Source organism: Panthera pardus, unplaced genomic scaffold (genome assembly GCF_024362965.1).
Source record: "Panthera pardus isolate Hobbes unplaced genomic scaffold, ASM2436296v1 HiC_scaffold_27, whole genome shotgun sequence".
NCBI classification, from domain to species: domain Eukaryota; kingdom Metazoa; phylum Chordata; class Mammalia; order Carnivora; family Felidae; genus Panthera; species Panthera pardus.
In genome coordinates, this window is record NW_026526843.1 from 4402085 (window position 1) to 4416711 (window position 14627).

Here is a 14627-nt window from a genome sequence, read left to right on the forward strand (position 1 = left end):
TGAATGCAGTAATGTCACTGAATGGACGTTGAAGAAATATAATGCATGGTATAAAACAGTATTGTTTTCTTCACATCAATTATGTGATTGACTAACCACTAAGCCAACGTGTATTTTGATGTAATTAGATCTAGGTTCTGGGCTGGCTCCAGAGAAAGATTACTTTCTTTGTCTTAGCTCCAGAAAACAGAAGAGGGTCGTGCATCACCAAAGGCCAGGCCCTGAAAGATCTCCACTACTCACTGTCAAAAGCATTTGATTATATTTCACAATGTATACAAATATCAAATCATTATGTTGTACACCTGAAACAAATGTCATGTTACATGTCAATTATATCTCAATTAAAACAGGTCAAAAACTGCAAAGTACAGTTTTGAGTTGAGAAGCTTTCTTAAAATCTAGATTGTAGCTGTCTCACAAAAAGATATAGAATGCTGTACGAGGCTTGCTTTATGTTATATTGCAAGCTAATAGAAGTTGAAATTGGTAAAACAAAACATCAAAAATTCCCCGAAACTCCCAAACCCATTCAATTAGGTGGTTTACAGCAATGAACCAAATGGGGAGAACCAGGGGAGGGAGCAAAAGACCTCTCTGCAAGAAGTGGGAGGCCTTTCAGCCCTGATCCTTGCCCACTCTTTGAAGATAGGTGAGGCTCTGGTGCATTCTGACCATCAGTTTCTTTTTTTTTAAATTTGTTTATTTTGAGAGAGAGACAGAGAGAGAGAGAGAGAGAGAGAGAGAGAGAGAGAGAGAGGCAGAGAGAGGGGGAGAGAGAGAGAATCCTAAGTAGGGTCCGCACTGTCAGCTCAGAGCCTGATGTGGGACTCAAACCCATGAACTGTGAGATCATGACCTGAGCTGAAGTCAAGAGTGGGATGCTTAACCAACTGAAACAGCGCCCCAATCAGTTTCTTTAATTAAAGTAAGTGAAGAGGTGAAGAGAATAATGCTTTGCTTATCTCATTGGGTTACCGTGAAGAGCCTTGCCAACGGTAAACAGCTATGCACAAAGTAAGGAATTAACAAATGTTTATTGAGTGCCTATTGTATACAGTGCACAGAAGAAACATCCCCTGCCCTCCAGAAACTGGAAGTCTACTAGAGAAAGAATAAATGTTTAAAAATAAGGAATTGAGAGGGAGACAGTCGTAAGCGCCAAAATAGAGGTAAACATCACTCTTACAAATGAATCAACTAGGTGGTGAGTGGAGTTGATCAAGAAGACGATTGAAATGAGGAAATGATTGTTTTTAGGCACACTGCTTTAGCATCACGTTTGCTTTATACCTTGTACTTAAAGCGTTTTTCATTTGGCAAACATATTGAGCAACTGCTATGTGCTGGTTCCCGTACTAAAGACTACAGATATATAGGGAGTTACAAACGCGTGCGCCTGCTTTCACTGAACCTATACTTTAGAGAAGAGAAACAAAGACATGATGCAAAGACGTGATGAAAAGCTTTAGGTGTAATGGTGGACATGTAGACAGGTCCCAGTAGGCGTAGCACAAAGGAAGTATTGGGAGTGTGAGCAGAATCTGGGAAACTTCATGGAGGAGGTGCCCCTCGAATCTTGAAGAAGAGGTCTCCTTCAAGTGGACAGGAGGCAAGGAGGGAAGGACACCTCTGGCAGAGGGAAGGGCATGAACACAAAAGCAGAGGTACACAGAGTCTGGAGAGTAAAGGCCACTGTTAGTGGCTCTGAGTGTCACTACCGAAATGAGACGTGGGAGAGGAAGGGGCACAGACAAAAAGATGAGATAACTTTTATTTTTGTCACAACTTTGGCCAGATTCAGGCCTGTAACCACTCTATATTTTCCCGTTTCATAAAATAGCTTTAAGTCCTACCCGCATAAAGTTGGAAGCATCTGTATTTGCAAGAAAGTTTTGTTTCCAAACTTGTTTTACTGGTATTTTCCACATAGACAAGGTGCTGAATGGCACAACAGGATTGGTTGATGCTTTACTATTTACTGTGTATCCATCTGAACTGGTTAAAGACTTTCTGTGTGAACTCCTTCTCTTCTTAGAAAAAACAACAGCCAAAAAAAAAAAAAAATTCGATTAGCCATCCAGATTTCTGGGACCCCAGAGCAGTTGTTAGCTTCCTAAATGTTAGCATTATTCTGGAATATTTTTCACCTAAGGTCTACACCATCCATGTTTCCATTCCTTCCTCCCCTCCCCTCCGCCCCACTCCCTGGCTGCACTTGCAACATTGGTTACCATCTGGTGAGAATGGGTCCTTTTTATTTTGCTGTGGAATCTATTAGCTATTGTATTAGAGCTCACAGGAATGAATGCTTGGTGCTCCTAAGAAGCTGACATGTGATATATTTCCCTCTCAAAATTGGAGAGTCTTTATCTGCTGTTGACTACAGGCTATCTTGCATGAGCATCATTCCTGCCTTTTCAACAGGAGCTAGTCTAGTGCAATAGCCATTTGCCATAGGGAAACTCCATTACCTCCCCTTACCAGAAGGATAGATCCTGTCTGCTGTTTACACTGAAGATGGGAGAAATTTAATTAAATTCTTTCAAGTGCTAGATTTACTTACACTATCAATTTACTGCTAAGCCCACCATTCTCATTTTGGAGAAAGAGAATAGGACCATATGTCTCCGAGTTATCAACTGTCGGCACTTCCAGTAATAGTTTTCTGCTTAGAATCAAAAGAAAGATTTGGGTTTTTGAGTCCCCAAAGCCCTCTAGTGAGAACCTTACGGACTTCGTGATTTGGAACTGAATTTACTATGCACTTTTGTTTCTTGGAATGAGTTTTGCAATAAATCCACTATCTTATTTGCAAAATGTCTTAGGGCAAAGTCTGGCAGCTTCTCCAAAGAGTAGCTCTCTTGCCCCATCACTGCCTGGTGAAAAACTATGCAGCAGTCAGATCAAGCAGTAATAAATCATCCACATCTTTGGCCAAGTGACAAAATACTGGCCTGTGAGGTAAAGCTAAAGAGAACAATGATAAGGACACGCATCCATTGACATGGAACCTATGTAAATATTAAGGGAAACTTGGTTAAAATTTCTGATGCCAGAGATAAAGATTTCGTAATCCTATCTAGAAAATGATATTATGGGAAATCTTCTCCCCTCAAGTTTCAGTTTAGATGACTATTTAATTTAGAGATGGAACAGAGATACATGTGCATTTTCACATTTCTCAAATCTGTATCCAAAATGTCTGATATTTGGATCACAGCTGAGAAGAATTCTATCCCAAATTAAATGGGGCATGGGGCCTGTCTACAAGTAGTTTATAGTGCAGTTGGAAAGATGGGATTTCCACACATGGCATCGTGAAAGTCAAAGAAAGTTTGTGATGGGGGCGGTGCACCTGGGCGGCTCAGTCAGTAAAGCGGCCGACTCTTGGTTTCAGCTCAGGTCACGATCTCACGGTTCGTGAGATCGAGCCCTGTGTCAGACTCTGTGCGGGCAGCATGGAGCCTGCTTGGACTGCTCTCTCTCCCGGTCTCTCTGCCCCTCCCCTGCTCAGGCATGCACGTGCTCTATTTCTCTCTCAAAATAAATAAACTTTATATTAAAAAGGAAGTTTGTGATGAAGGGTGAAATGTGTTTAACTTAGTGTAAACGTGCAGGGTAGAGTCACATATGAGGAGACATGGCAAGTTAGGAAGAGAAACAAGGATTAACAATGGCTCACGTCTTGGGGAAAATTTCATGAAGAATGTGCAGTTTATGCCGTGTCTCAGAGGCTGGGCATGTTTTGGATGCACAGAGGGACGAAGAAGGAGTGACTATGGTAGGCAGAAGGCAAAGAAGAGGCCAGGCTGCCTAGGTTGGAGCATGTGAGAATGTTGGCCAGGCAGGGTAGACTCAGACTTGGCAATGCTAGCTTAAGAATTTGGTTTGGGTTCCACTGGCAAGAAAGTGCCATCAGGATCCATTGAGCAGTGTAGTGACACGATGCAAGTAGTGTTGTGGGAAAATTAGACCAAGATTTGTGGGATTACATATGGCTGTCCAGATGGCAAATGCACCAGTTGCAAAGATTCTTCCTTGCCAGTACGGGGAGCAGGGAGCTGACTGTGGAAGGAAAGAGGCTGAAGGCTGGCATGAAACCAGGCCACAACGGAGGCTAGGACCAGCCAGGAAAAATTCAGATGGGGAGAACAGAGAATTTCAACTGGCAACATGGAAGAATTGAAATGAAACATTCTGATCATCAGATACAGTGTTTCCAAACGACTCAGGGGAGAAAGGACACTAAGGAGAACAGGAGAGTTGGCATAGTGAGGCCCCATTATTATCTGGCCACTGCTTCTCTCTACAGTTGTAACTTTTGTTTTTGAGAGAGAGGGAATGGGGTGGGGGAGGGGCAGAAAGAGAGAGAGAGAGAGAGAGAGAGAGAGAATCTCAAGCAGGCTCCACATCCAGCACAAAACCTGATGTGGGGCTCGATCTCATGACTATGAGATTGTGACCTGAGCCTAAATCAAGAGTCGGAAGCTTAACCGACCGAGCCACCCAGGCGCCCCTCCAACCTAATTCTGACACATGTGCCATTGTATTGAACTGCCTGTGGCTTCCTGAAGTCAGTGTTTTCTCACCTCTCTAGGCCTGTGTCCAGAACACTCTTTCCCTCATTTTTCCTGAATGAAATTATTGTAGGCAGAATGGCCCCCAACAATATTCAAGTCCTAACCCCTGGAACTTGTAGCCATATAGTAAAAGGGACTATGCAGATGTAATTAAGGTCACATTCCCCAAGATATGGAAGGTAATCCTGGATTATCTAGGTGGGCCCAATCCAATCACATGAGCCCTTGAAAGCAGAGAACTTTCTCCAGCTGGAGTCACAGAGATGTGGCGAAAGAAGTCAGAGAGATTTCGAGTGGGAGACAGACTCAACTCAGTGTTGCTGGAGGGAGGCCACACGGAAACCATGAGAAGGAACGAGGGTGGCTTCTGGAAGCAAAGACTGGCCTCTGGCTGATAGCCAGCAAGGAAACAAGGACCTCAGTCCCACAACTATGAGGAGCTGAATTTAACCATCAACCTGAATGCTTGGAAGTGCATTCATTTCCAGAGCCCCAGAAAGGAATGTGGTCACTGACATCTTGGCATTGACCTTATGTAACTCAAAGCATAGGAAGCAGCCAAGTCACACTGTACCCAGACTTCTAGCCCACAGAGCTAGGAGATAATAAATGGAGGCTGCATGAAGACAATGCATTTGTTATAATTTGTTACAGTGGCCCTAGGAAATGAATATAGTGCCCTTTAACACTCAGCTCAAACATCCTACTTCTGGGAATGCTTTCCTGAGCCCCTCTTCTGGGCTTGCATAGCGTCGTATATGTTTCTTTATAATGGCAGGGAAGACATTATATTGATGTCATCTGAGTGTGCAGCTGTCTCCTCCCCTAGATCATGAGGGCTTTGAAGGAAGGGACCATGTCTTATTCATTTTGATACCTGTAGCACGGTGTACTTAGCAAAGTACCTGGCAGCAGGTGCTCAGTAAATTATTGAGGGGAAAAGAGAAAGAAGATAGGAGAAGGAATAGGTGGATGAAGAGGCTGAGAGAGAGAAATGGAAAAAAAGAAAATGGAATGGCATTTATGGAATCAATACAGCACGGGAATAAAAGGTCAATGATATAAGAGTGTTGTGTGGTGACAGATGGTAACTACACTTGCGGTGAGCACGGCATAACATATAGAGAAGTTGAATCGCTATTTGTACACCTGGAACTAATGTCACATTGTGTGTAACTACACTCAAAAAATGGCCATAAACGCATTTTAACAAAAAAAAATGGAAAGGCAGTCAAGAATTGTGGACTCAGTAGAGCTTAGGAACAGTGTGTTGGCCACAGTGGCTGGAGATACAAATAAATACTAAAAGGAGACTTAAGTGTTATAAAGGAATATCAACAAGCTTAGAGGACTCTAGAAAAACTTAAAAATTGTAGGCATGACACAGCAATCACTTACTTGACACATCTCCAAAGGCAAGGGAATTAAAAGCAAGAATGAACTATTGGGACCTCATGAAGATAAAAAGCTTCTGCACTGCAAAGGAAACAATCAACAAAACTAAAAGGCAACTGACGGAATGGGAAAAGATATTTGCAAATGACATATCGGACAAAGGGCTAGTATCCAAAATCTATAAAGAGCTCACCAAACTCCGCACCCGAAAAACAAATAATCCAGTGAAGAAATAGGCAGAAAACATGAATAGACACTTCTCTAAAGAAGACATCCGGATGGCCAACAGGCACATGAAAAGATGCTCAACGTCGCTCTTCATCAGGGAAATACAAATCAAAACCACACTCAGATACCACCTCACGCTGGTCAGAGTGGCTAAAATTAGCAACTCAGGAAACAACAGATGCTGGAGAGGATGTGGAGAAACGGGAACCCTCTTGCACTGTTGGTGGGAATGCAAATTGGTGCAGCCACTCTGGAAAACAGTGTGGAGGTTCCTCAAAAAATTAAAAATAGACCTACCCTATGACCCAGCAATAGCACTGCTAGGAATTTACCCAAGGGATACAGGAGTGCTGATGCATAGGGGCACTTGTACCCCAATGTTTATAGCAGCACTCTCAACAATAGCCAAATTATGGAAAGAGCCTAAATGTCCATCAGCTGGTGAATGGATAAAGAAATTGTGGTCTATATACACAATAGAGTACTACGTGGCAATGAGAAAGAATGAAATATGGCCCTTTGTAGCAACGTGGATGGAACTGGAGAGTGTGATGCTAAGTGAAATAAGCCATACAGAGAAAGACAGATACCATATGTTTTCACTCTTATGTGGATCCTGAGAAACTTAACAGAAACCCATGGGGGAGGGGAAGGGAAAAAAAAAGAAGTTAGAGGGGAGAGAGCCAAAGCATAAGAGACTCTTAAAAACTGAGAACAAACTGAGGGCTGATGGGGGGTGGGAGGTAGGGGAGGGTGGGGGATGGGTATTGAGGAGGGCACCTTTTGGGATGAGCACTGGGTGTTGTATGCAAACCAATTTGACAATAAATTTCGTATTTAAAAAATTAAAAAAAGGAATAAGGGATATCACTGAATTTTAATCAAGGTATAGTTTTCATATTGCATCATCTTGCACATCACCCTGAATATAGAAAAAGAAAGCCAAATTCTTCATTTTTTCTCCTATAATAAATCTTAACGTCCTCAAAAAAAATCGTAGGCATGAATTTCTGCCCAAACATTACTAAGCCCCACGTATGCAGCACACCTTCAAGTGTTTTTTAGTTCTTCATTCCTAAACAGGAATGGATGGCCAAAAGTCACCAGTCTTTGGAAAGAAAGCTTCAGCTTGAAAGACAGAGACCAACGCAAAGGGAAAAGGTACTGAAGCATTTTAGAGAGTGGAAGAAAATGTCTGTGAAACAATAATTTATATCCTCAAAGAAATAAGAGATCATACATCACTAAAACAAGAACATGATTATATAAAAGAAAGTTAATCAAGGAATACGAAAGAGTTTTTGAAAGTTAATATGATAGCAAAAAACAAATTAAGTGAACAGGTTTGAAGATAAAATTGAGGAAATCACACAGAAAGTTGAACAAAAAAATTTCATTTCATTCATCAAAATTGCTTGAGCACTTACTATGTGCCAGATACGGTTCTAGGCTCTTGGAATATATCGTTACATTATCATCATCAACAGCAACAAACTGACAAAAATCCCATCTTTATGTAGCTTACAAAATAAAAATAAGGTAGAAGAACAATCCAACCCATCCATCATCAAACTAATAAGAATTTCCAGAAAGAAAACAGAAAATGGTGGGAGAAAATTATCAATGAAATAATGCAAAATTCTTTCCCCAGCTGCCAAGGACACGAGTCTTCAGATTTAAAGGGCCCACCTAGAATCCAGCATGAGAACATTGTGAGATTCAAGAACACTAGGGATAGAGAGAAGAACCTGAAAACTTCCTGAGAGAAAAATAAAATAAGTCACATATCAAGTATCGGGCTTCTCAACAAGATTTTATGCAATGGGGTAATTAATGCCTTTGAAATTCTGAGCAAGTGATTATTTTCAACCAAGATTTCTTTCCTCAGCAAAGTCTCAAAAATGTTGGGTATAGGGGCGCCTGGGTGGCTATAGGGGTGCCTGGGTGGCTCAGTTGGTTAAGCGTCTGACTCCAGCTCAGGTCATGATCTCACAGTTCATGGGTTCGAGCCCCTCATTGGGCTCTGTGTCGACAGCTCAGAATCTGGAAGCTGGAGCCTGCTTCAGATTTTGTCTTCCTCTCTCTCTGCTCCTCCCCACTCATGTTCTGTCTCTCTGTCTCTCTCAAAAATATAGAAACATTAAAAACATTTTTTTAAAATGTTGCCTATAATGCATCCCTACTCAGGTGGTGACACTCAACCAAAGCAAGGATGTAAACCAAGAGAGAGATTCACAAAACAGGGTTCCCATCCAAGGGAGAGGTGAAAGGAATTTACAGGATGACAGCTTTTCGGCGAGCTCAGAGCACAACTGTCCAGGAGGGACACTTATAGGTGGAAAAGTCTTCAAAACCCACACAAAAGTGACAAACCTGAGAGATAATCTGAAAGCTTTGCTCATGTGACCATAAAGACAATTGGACTGACAAGCATTTTCACAAGACCATTGGTAGGTATGGAAAGACTTGGCTCCAGGTTCAGATAAACTATGCAAAGGAGGGGAATGAATCAGGTAATCATTAACTACTGAAAGAACAGAAACTGTCTACGGAAGGAAATGTAATCATACTATGTATCTTGGCTCATCGGTTGATATTTGTGTAACCATAACGATGCAAACTTTAAAGTACGATATAACAATTGGTAGAATGGGGGGGGGGTTGTAAGGAAATTGAATCCTCATGGACCAGACCCCAACAGATAATTATAATGAATCAAAAGACAACAATGCATGCATGCTATTTAACAATATGGAAGTAACTATCAGAAAAAAAAAGTTAAAACTTGAAAGTGAGATAGGCCAAGTGGTGGGGAGGGGGGACAAAGAGACAGAGGTCTTGCTTTTTTTTTTTTTTTTTTTTGGTAGTGTAAGCATTTTAGACACAGTAATATACCATAGTAAATCAGCATATAATATACTTCGATAAAAATTATGATTTATTTGACAAAGAATCAGTGGGGGCTAAACGTAAGGACAGCAGGTTATTTTCACCACCATTTTCTGAACACTCTGCCCACAGATCTCCTGTGGTTTCATCCTGGCTATAATCAGACAGGAAAGATCCAAAAAACTCTTTCGCACTGAGATCCTAGACACTTAAGGGGCTGTCTTTGAGGAGGAGTGTCCCTGGGGTTGGGGTATGCATTTTAAAAGAGGAGTTTAGAGCAGGGCCATGCTAAGCAAGGAATAATTTCTAAATATGGAAAAACAGACATTAGCACAAGTTGTGACCAGGGCAGGGTCTGGTTACATGGGTGGGTGGAGAGGTGACGTCCTTGTTAGCATGGAAACTTTCACTACGTTCTCAAATAAAGTCATGTAATAAAACCAAACATTTGTATCACATTTATCAAATGCTTTCACCTAGGTCATTTTATCTGAATCCCATGAGGTCAAGGTCATCCAGCTAATACACGAATAAGGATGGAGCAAGAACTAGGATCCAGAAGTGGCTGCCAGTGATCCCAGCCACTGTATCACTCCACCGAGTGCTTCCATGTGAATTTTCTGTGGCCCCCTCCCCACTGCCCTTAAAACACTCACTTGGCCACTGTAGTGCTTAGTGCTGCACACGCCCCAGCTGTTCCAGAATTTCTGCACTAACCTGCCCTGGCCCCTGATTCTTTTCTTTCCACGCACTGAGCAAAGGTGGGCAAAGGAAAGGCAGGGGCATCAGCAAAGTAAGGGGAGGAAGGGAGGTGAGGTTGAGTGGAGAAGCAGTGGGGTAAAATCAGGGCTTCTGCGCCCTTTCTGTTCGGTGACTGGAATTACAAACATGTGTAGTGCTCTGTGCTCTCAATGTTCATCTCCTCAGATTCACAGAACCAAGCCCCTTCCGCTGCCTAACACTCAAGGCAGAAGACAGGCATTTAAGATCATGTGGGCTAACAGAACACGTGAGGAGAGGCATGCTCCTGGCCCTTTGATCCACAAACAACCCGAAGTGCAAAGGCGGCAGTCTTAAGAGGAAGTTTCTCAGTCTTCTCGGACTGACAAGGAACCACAAACCATGTGCATGGTCTGCCCTGTCAGGGCTTCTCTCATTGCCTCCAACCAGACACCTAGCAAGTTGGATGCCATCCAGAGCAATGTCCCAATCGCTCCCTCAAGAAAACCGGCCACCCCAAGCCTAGAGCCTGAGGAGGTGCCCCGCTGTGGGAATATTAGGAGGGGCCACGCTCAGGAGGTGGAAGACATCAGTGATGGGAACTTAGCTCCAATGTTCTGGGAGCCGCAGCCTCTGGGAATGCCAACCCTCCCCCCCCCCCCCCCCGCCTTTTGGCCCAGTTTGGGGAATCTGGGTGGGTTAACCTTCGCCCAGCTAGTTTACATTTCCTCAGGCAGGCTTGCTGAGAGATGGATGGTGCGTGAGCGATGGGGATGCCCACACCGCATTCCTTCCTTCTCCTAATGGCCCCCCTTTCTCTGTGTTTCACTTCGTGACTGCTCTAGGAGGCCGTGGGTCCCAAATTATCTCTTCAGTCCATCTAAGAAAAACAATGGGATTGCCAGAAACACATTCACATTGAGGTATTTGAGATTTAATGGGACGTTCCCTGCATGCTTTGCCTTGTAACAGAGGAGACAGGAGAGAGCAAATCTTTACAGAGAACTTCAGGCACTGACATACAGCCTATGGCTGCCTTCAAAGACACATAGAAGTTTTGGGTTAGCACAGTCCCTGAAATCACCCTCACTTCACAGAGGAGGAAACTGAGGCCCGGGTAGGGAAAGGGACTTGCTCATAGTACTTAAAGAGTTAGCAGCAGAGAACTCAAGTCTTTGTATCTTGTGGTTCTATCATCCCCTAGGATATTTTCCTTCTCTGCATAGTCAAGATCACTTCATCACCCACTATGACTGTGTTTTAGCTCCTAGGAAGAGAGGAAGAAAAAGTACAGGGTAAGCCATTTTCGTTGTTTTTTAAATTCAAGTATAATTAACGTCCAGCATTACATTACTTTCAGGTATCCAATATAGTGATTCAATAATTCTATACATTACTCAGTGCTCATCATGAGCACTCATCAAGTGCACTCTTGATCCCCTTCATCTCTTTTACCCATCCACTCAGGTAACCATGGATTTGTTCTCTATATTTAAGAGTCTGTTTTATTGTTTTGTTTTTCTGGTTTTTCTTTGTTTCTTTGTTTAATTTCTTAAATTCCACATTATGAGTGAAATCATATGGTATTTGTCTTTCTCTGACTGACTTATTTCGCTTAGCATTATATCCATCCATGTGTTGCAAATGGCAATATTTCATTCTTTTTTATGGCTGGGTTCATACATACATATATATATACATATATATATATGTATATATACATATACATACGTATATATATATGTATATATACATATATATATACGTATGTATATGTATATATACATATATATATATATATATAGTGGGTGTGGGTTAAATGAGTGACAGGTATTAAGGAGGGCGGTTTTCGGGATGAGCACTGGATGTCATATGTAACACATGAATCACTGGGTTCTACTCCTGAAGCTAAGACTACACTATATGTTGACTAACTTGAATATAAATAAAAATAAAAAATAAAAATAAAAATGGAAATCACTCTTCTACTTAAAAAATAAATAAATAAATAAAGGGGCACCTGACTGGCTCAGTTGGTGAAGCATGTGACTCTTGATCATGGCATAAGTTCAAGGTCCATGTTGGGTGTAGAAATTCCTTAAAAATAAAATCTTAAAAAAATGTTTCAGGGATTTATGTTGAAATAAAGCAAGAGAATGGGCAGCGATAGGAAAGTGGCAGTTTCTAAAACATGCCAATTTGATTTCCCATGTAGAGGAAAGGCAGTTTTAGAGGGGAAGTGGGTTGCTGCTAGGCTAGGGAGGGTCTGAGACAAAGCCAATGAAGGAGGAACAGTGTCTGAAAGTTGCCAATTTGGGTAAAGGGCAAGCCAAAAGTATGTTTATGTATTCTGGATTGGCTACCGATAAAATTTAGCAGAATGGGATACAGAGATACAGTCCTGATCAGAATGTCCCTGGTAGAGTCACTTCTATCTCTAAGCTGTGTCACTCTGGCCTCTTTATTCAGTTCCACTTGCCTGACTTGATGTTAGGTTAGTCTCCCTATCTCATGTTCTTTGAGAAGGGCATCTTCTCTAGATTGACACAGAAGTCTGAGAAAGGGGAACTGAATATTTCTAGACTAGTTCAGGTCAGTGCTGTCATTCTCTGAGGTTAGCATACCAACTGCTGGGAGTCGATAACAAGGCATTGCAATACACTCACAACTAGACAGAGGCAGCTACTCCAGCTGCCATCAGTCCATTGAAATGAGGTGTAAAGCAAAGACAGGTACATGTTCAGGCAAGTGATCACCACCAACAGGTCTAAGACAAAGGGGAAACCCGGCCCTATACAGGAGTCCTTGGACTAAAGGAGCCCAGTAGCAGACTGGTGCCATGGAATAAAGAAGTCCAAGAAGCTGGCAACTACCTGTCCATGGGGAGCAAAGCAAAGCTACTGAGTCTAGCTCTCTAGCCCCAAAGTGGTGTGACAGGTCTGAGCATTCTGGGAACTCAAGGAATAAGGAGTCAGGATGGAGACCAGAACAGATGCAGAGTATTATGAGCTATGGTGTTCACGTAAGGACAGAGGGAAGGTCAGTCAAGAAGCAGTATCTCAGGGTTTAAGCTTTATCATAAAATTCAAGAGAGAATGGAGGTTACGCCCGCATCTCTGCCCAATCCATGTTATGTCTATATCCTCTACTCCATACTCAAATTAGAAAATTGGGTATCATCCTTGAGTCTTCTCTATTCATAATTACCAAATTCTATCTGTTCTATCTTCTGATGTTCTCTTAAAGCAATCCAAATATCTCCTGCCCTTCTGCCATTAGTTAGTCCAACCTATCTCTCTCTCTCTCTCTCTTTCTCAGATTACTGCAATAGCTTTCTCATCAGCCCCCAATTCCACTTTTGCTGCCCTAAAACCCATCTGTTATGCATTGAGTTGAATACTCCTCACCAAAGAAAATTCATATGTTGAGGTCCTAAATCCCCATAGCTCAGAATGTGACTGTATTTGGATACAGGTTCTTTAAAGAGGTAATTAAGTTAAAATAAGGTCATTAAGGTGGGCCCTAACACAATTTAACTGGTGTCCTTCTAAGAAGAGGAAATTTGGACACAGGTAGGCACAGAGGGAAGACAATGTGAAGGCACAGGGAGAAGATGGCCATCAACAAACCAAGGAGAGAGGCTGCAGAAGAAACCACAACTTGATCTTGGACTTCTATCCTCCAGAACTGTGAGAAAATTAATTTTTGTTGTTTCTGCCACCCAGTCAGTGATACTTTGTTATGAAAGTCCTATCAAATTAATACACCATCATCCACACTGCCTTCAGAGTGACCTTTATTAAATGCAAAGTTGGTCATGTTAGTTTTCTGGTTAAATCTCGCAGTGAGCTCCTGCTTTCAGTCTAACAAAGAACAACCAAAAACCCTGGGTATATATGTGTGCAAGCATTGGAAGTTGCAAAAGCAATCATCATCAGAGAAGCCAAGATTTTAAGAGGGTTGAATCACTAAAGGAGAGTTATTTTTTCCTAGGGGACATTTGCAAATTCTGGGTGCATAGTAAGAGACTGAGAATCTGGGCTTTGGCTAGACAGAGGGCCCCTACTGGAGGACACAGGAAAAATAGCCTTTGTGGTTATTAGGGGCAGATTTGAGGGGCCAAGACCCCAGTGAAAACAGAAATGGATTTAGTATCGTAGGTCAGGATTTACTTCTTTATTTAAGGCTGAATAATATTCCATTGTATGTATATACCATATTTTCTCTATCCATTCATCTATTGATAGATATTTAGGTGTTTGCAAATTGTGGCCATTGTGAATAACACCGTGATAAACATGGGGGTGCCGATATCCCTTCAAGGTCTTGATTTCAATTCTTTTGGATAAATGCCAAAAAGTGGGATTGCTGGGTCATATGGTAGTTTGTTTTTAGTTTTTTTGAGAAACCTGTATACAGTCTTCCATAGCAGCTGCATCAATTTACATTCCCACCAATAGTGTACAAGGGCTCCAGTTTTTCTACATTCTCACCAACATTTTTATCTCTCTTTTAGAATAGCTATTTTATTTTATTTTTTAAAATAATTTTTAAAATTTTTTTAATGTTTTTATTTATTTTTGAGACAGAGAGAGACAGAGCATGAGTGAGGAAGGGGCAGAGAGAGAGGGAGACACAGAATCTGAAGCAGGCTCCAGGCTCTGAGCTGTCAGCACAGAGCCCAACGCGGGGCTCGAACTCACAGACTGTGAGATTGTGACCTGAGCTGAAGTCGGATGCTTAACCAACTGAGCCACCCAGGCGCCCCTAGAATAGCTATTTTAATAGGTGTGAGGTGATATCTCATTGAGA

At 42.0% G+C, this 14627-nt stretch overlaps 1 long non-coding RNA gene across 5 annotated transcripts in view; it reads left to right on the forward strand.

The window, feature by feature from the left end:
• Positions 1 to 14627, forward strand: part of LOC109253741 (uncharacterized) — a 112784-nt gene that overhangs the window by 16958 nt on the left and 81199 nt on the right. For 3 of the 5 annotated variants that reach the window (XR_008418389.1, XR_002074511.2, XR_002074517.2), the window contains exon 2: positions 11020 to 11110. This is a non-coding gene — a long non-coding RNA (uncharacterized LOC109253741). Of the gene's footprint in view, positions 1 to 10475; positions 10739 to 11019; positions 11111 to 13359; positions 13505 to 14627 lie in introns of those variants that run through there. The other 2 variants (XR_002074515.2, XR_002074513.2) reach the window with 2 other exon arrangements.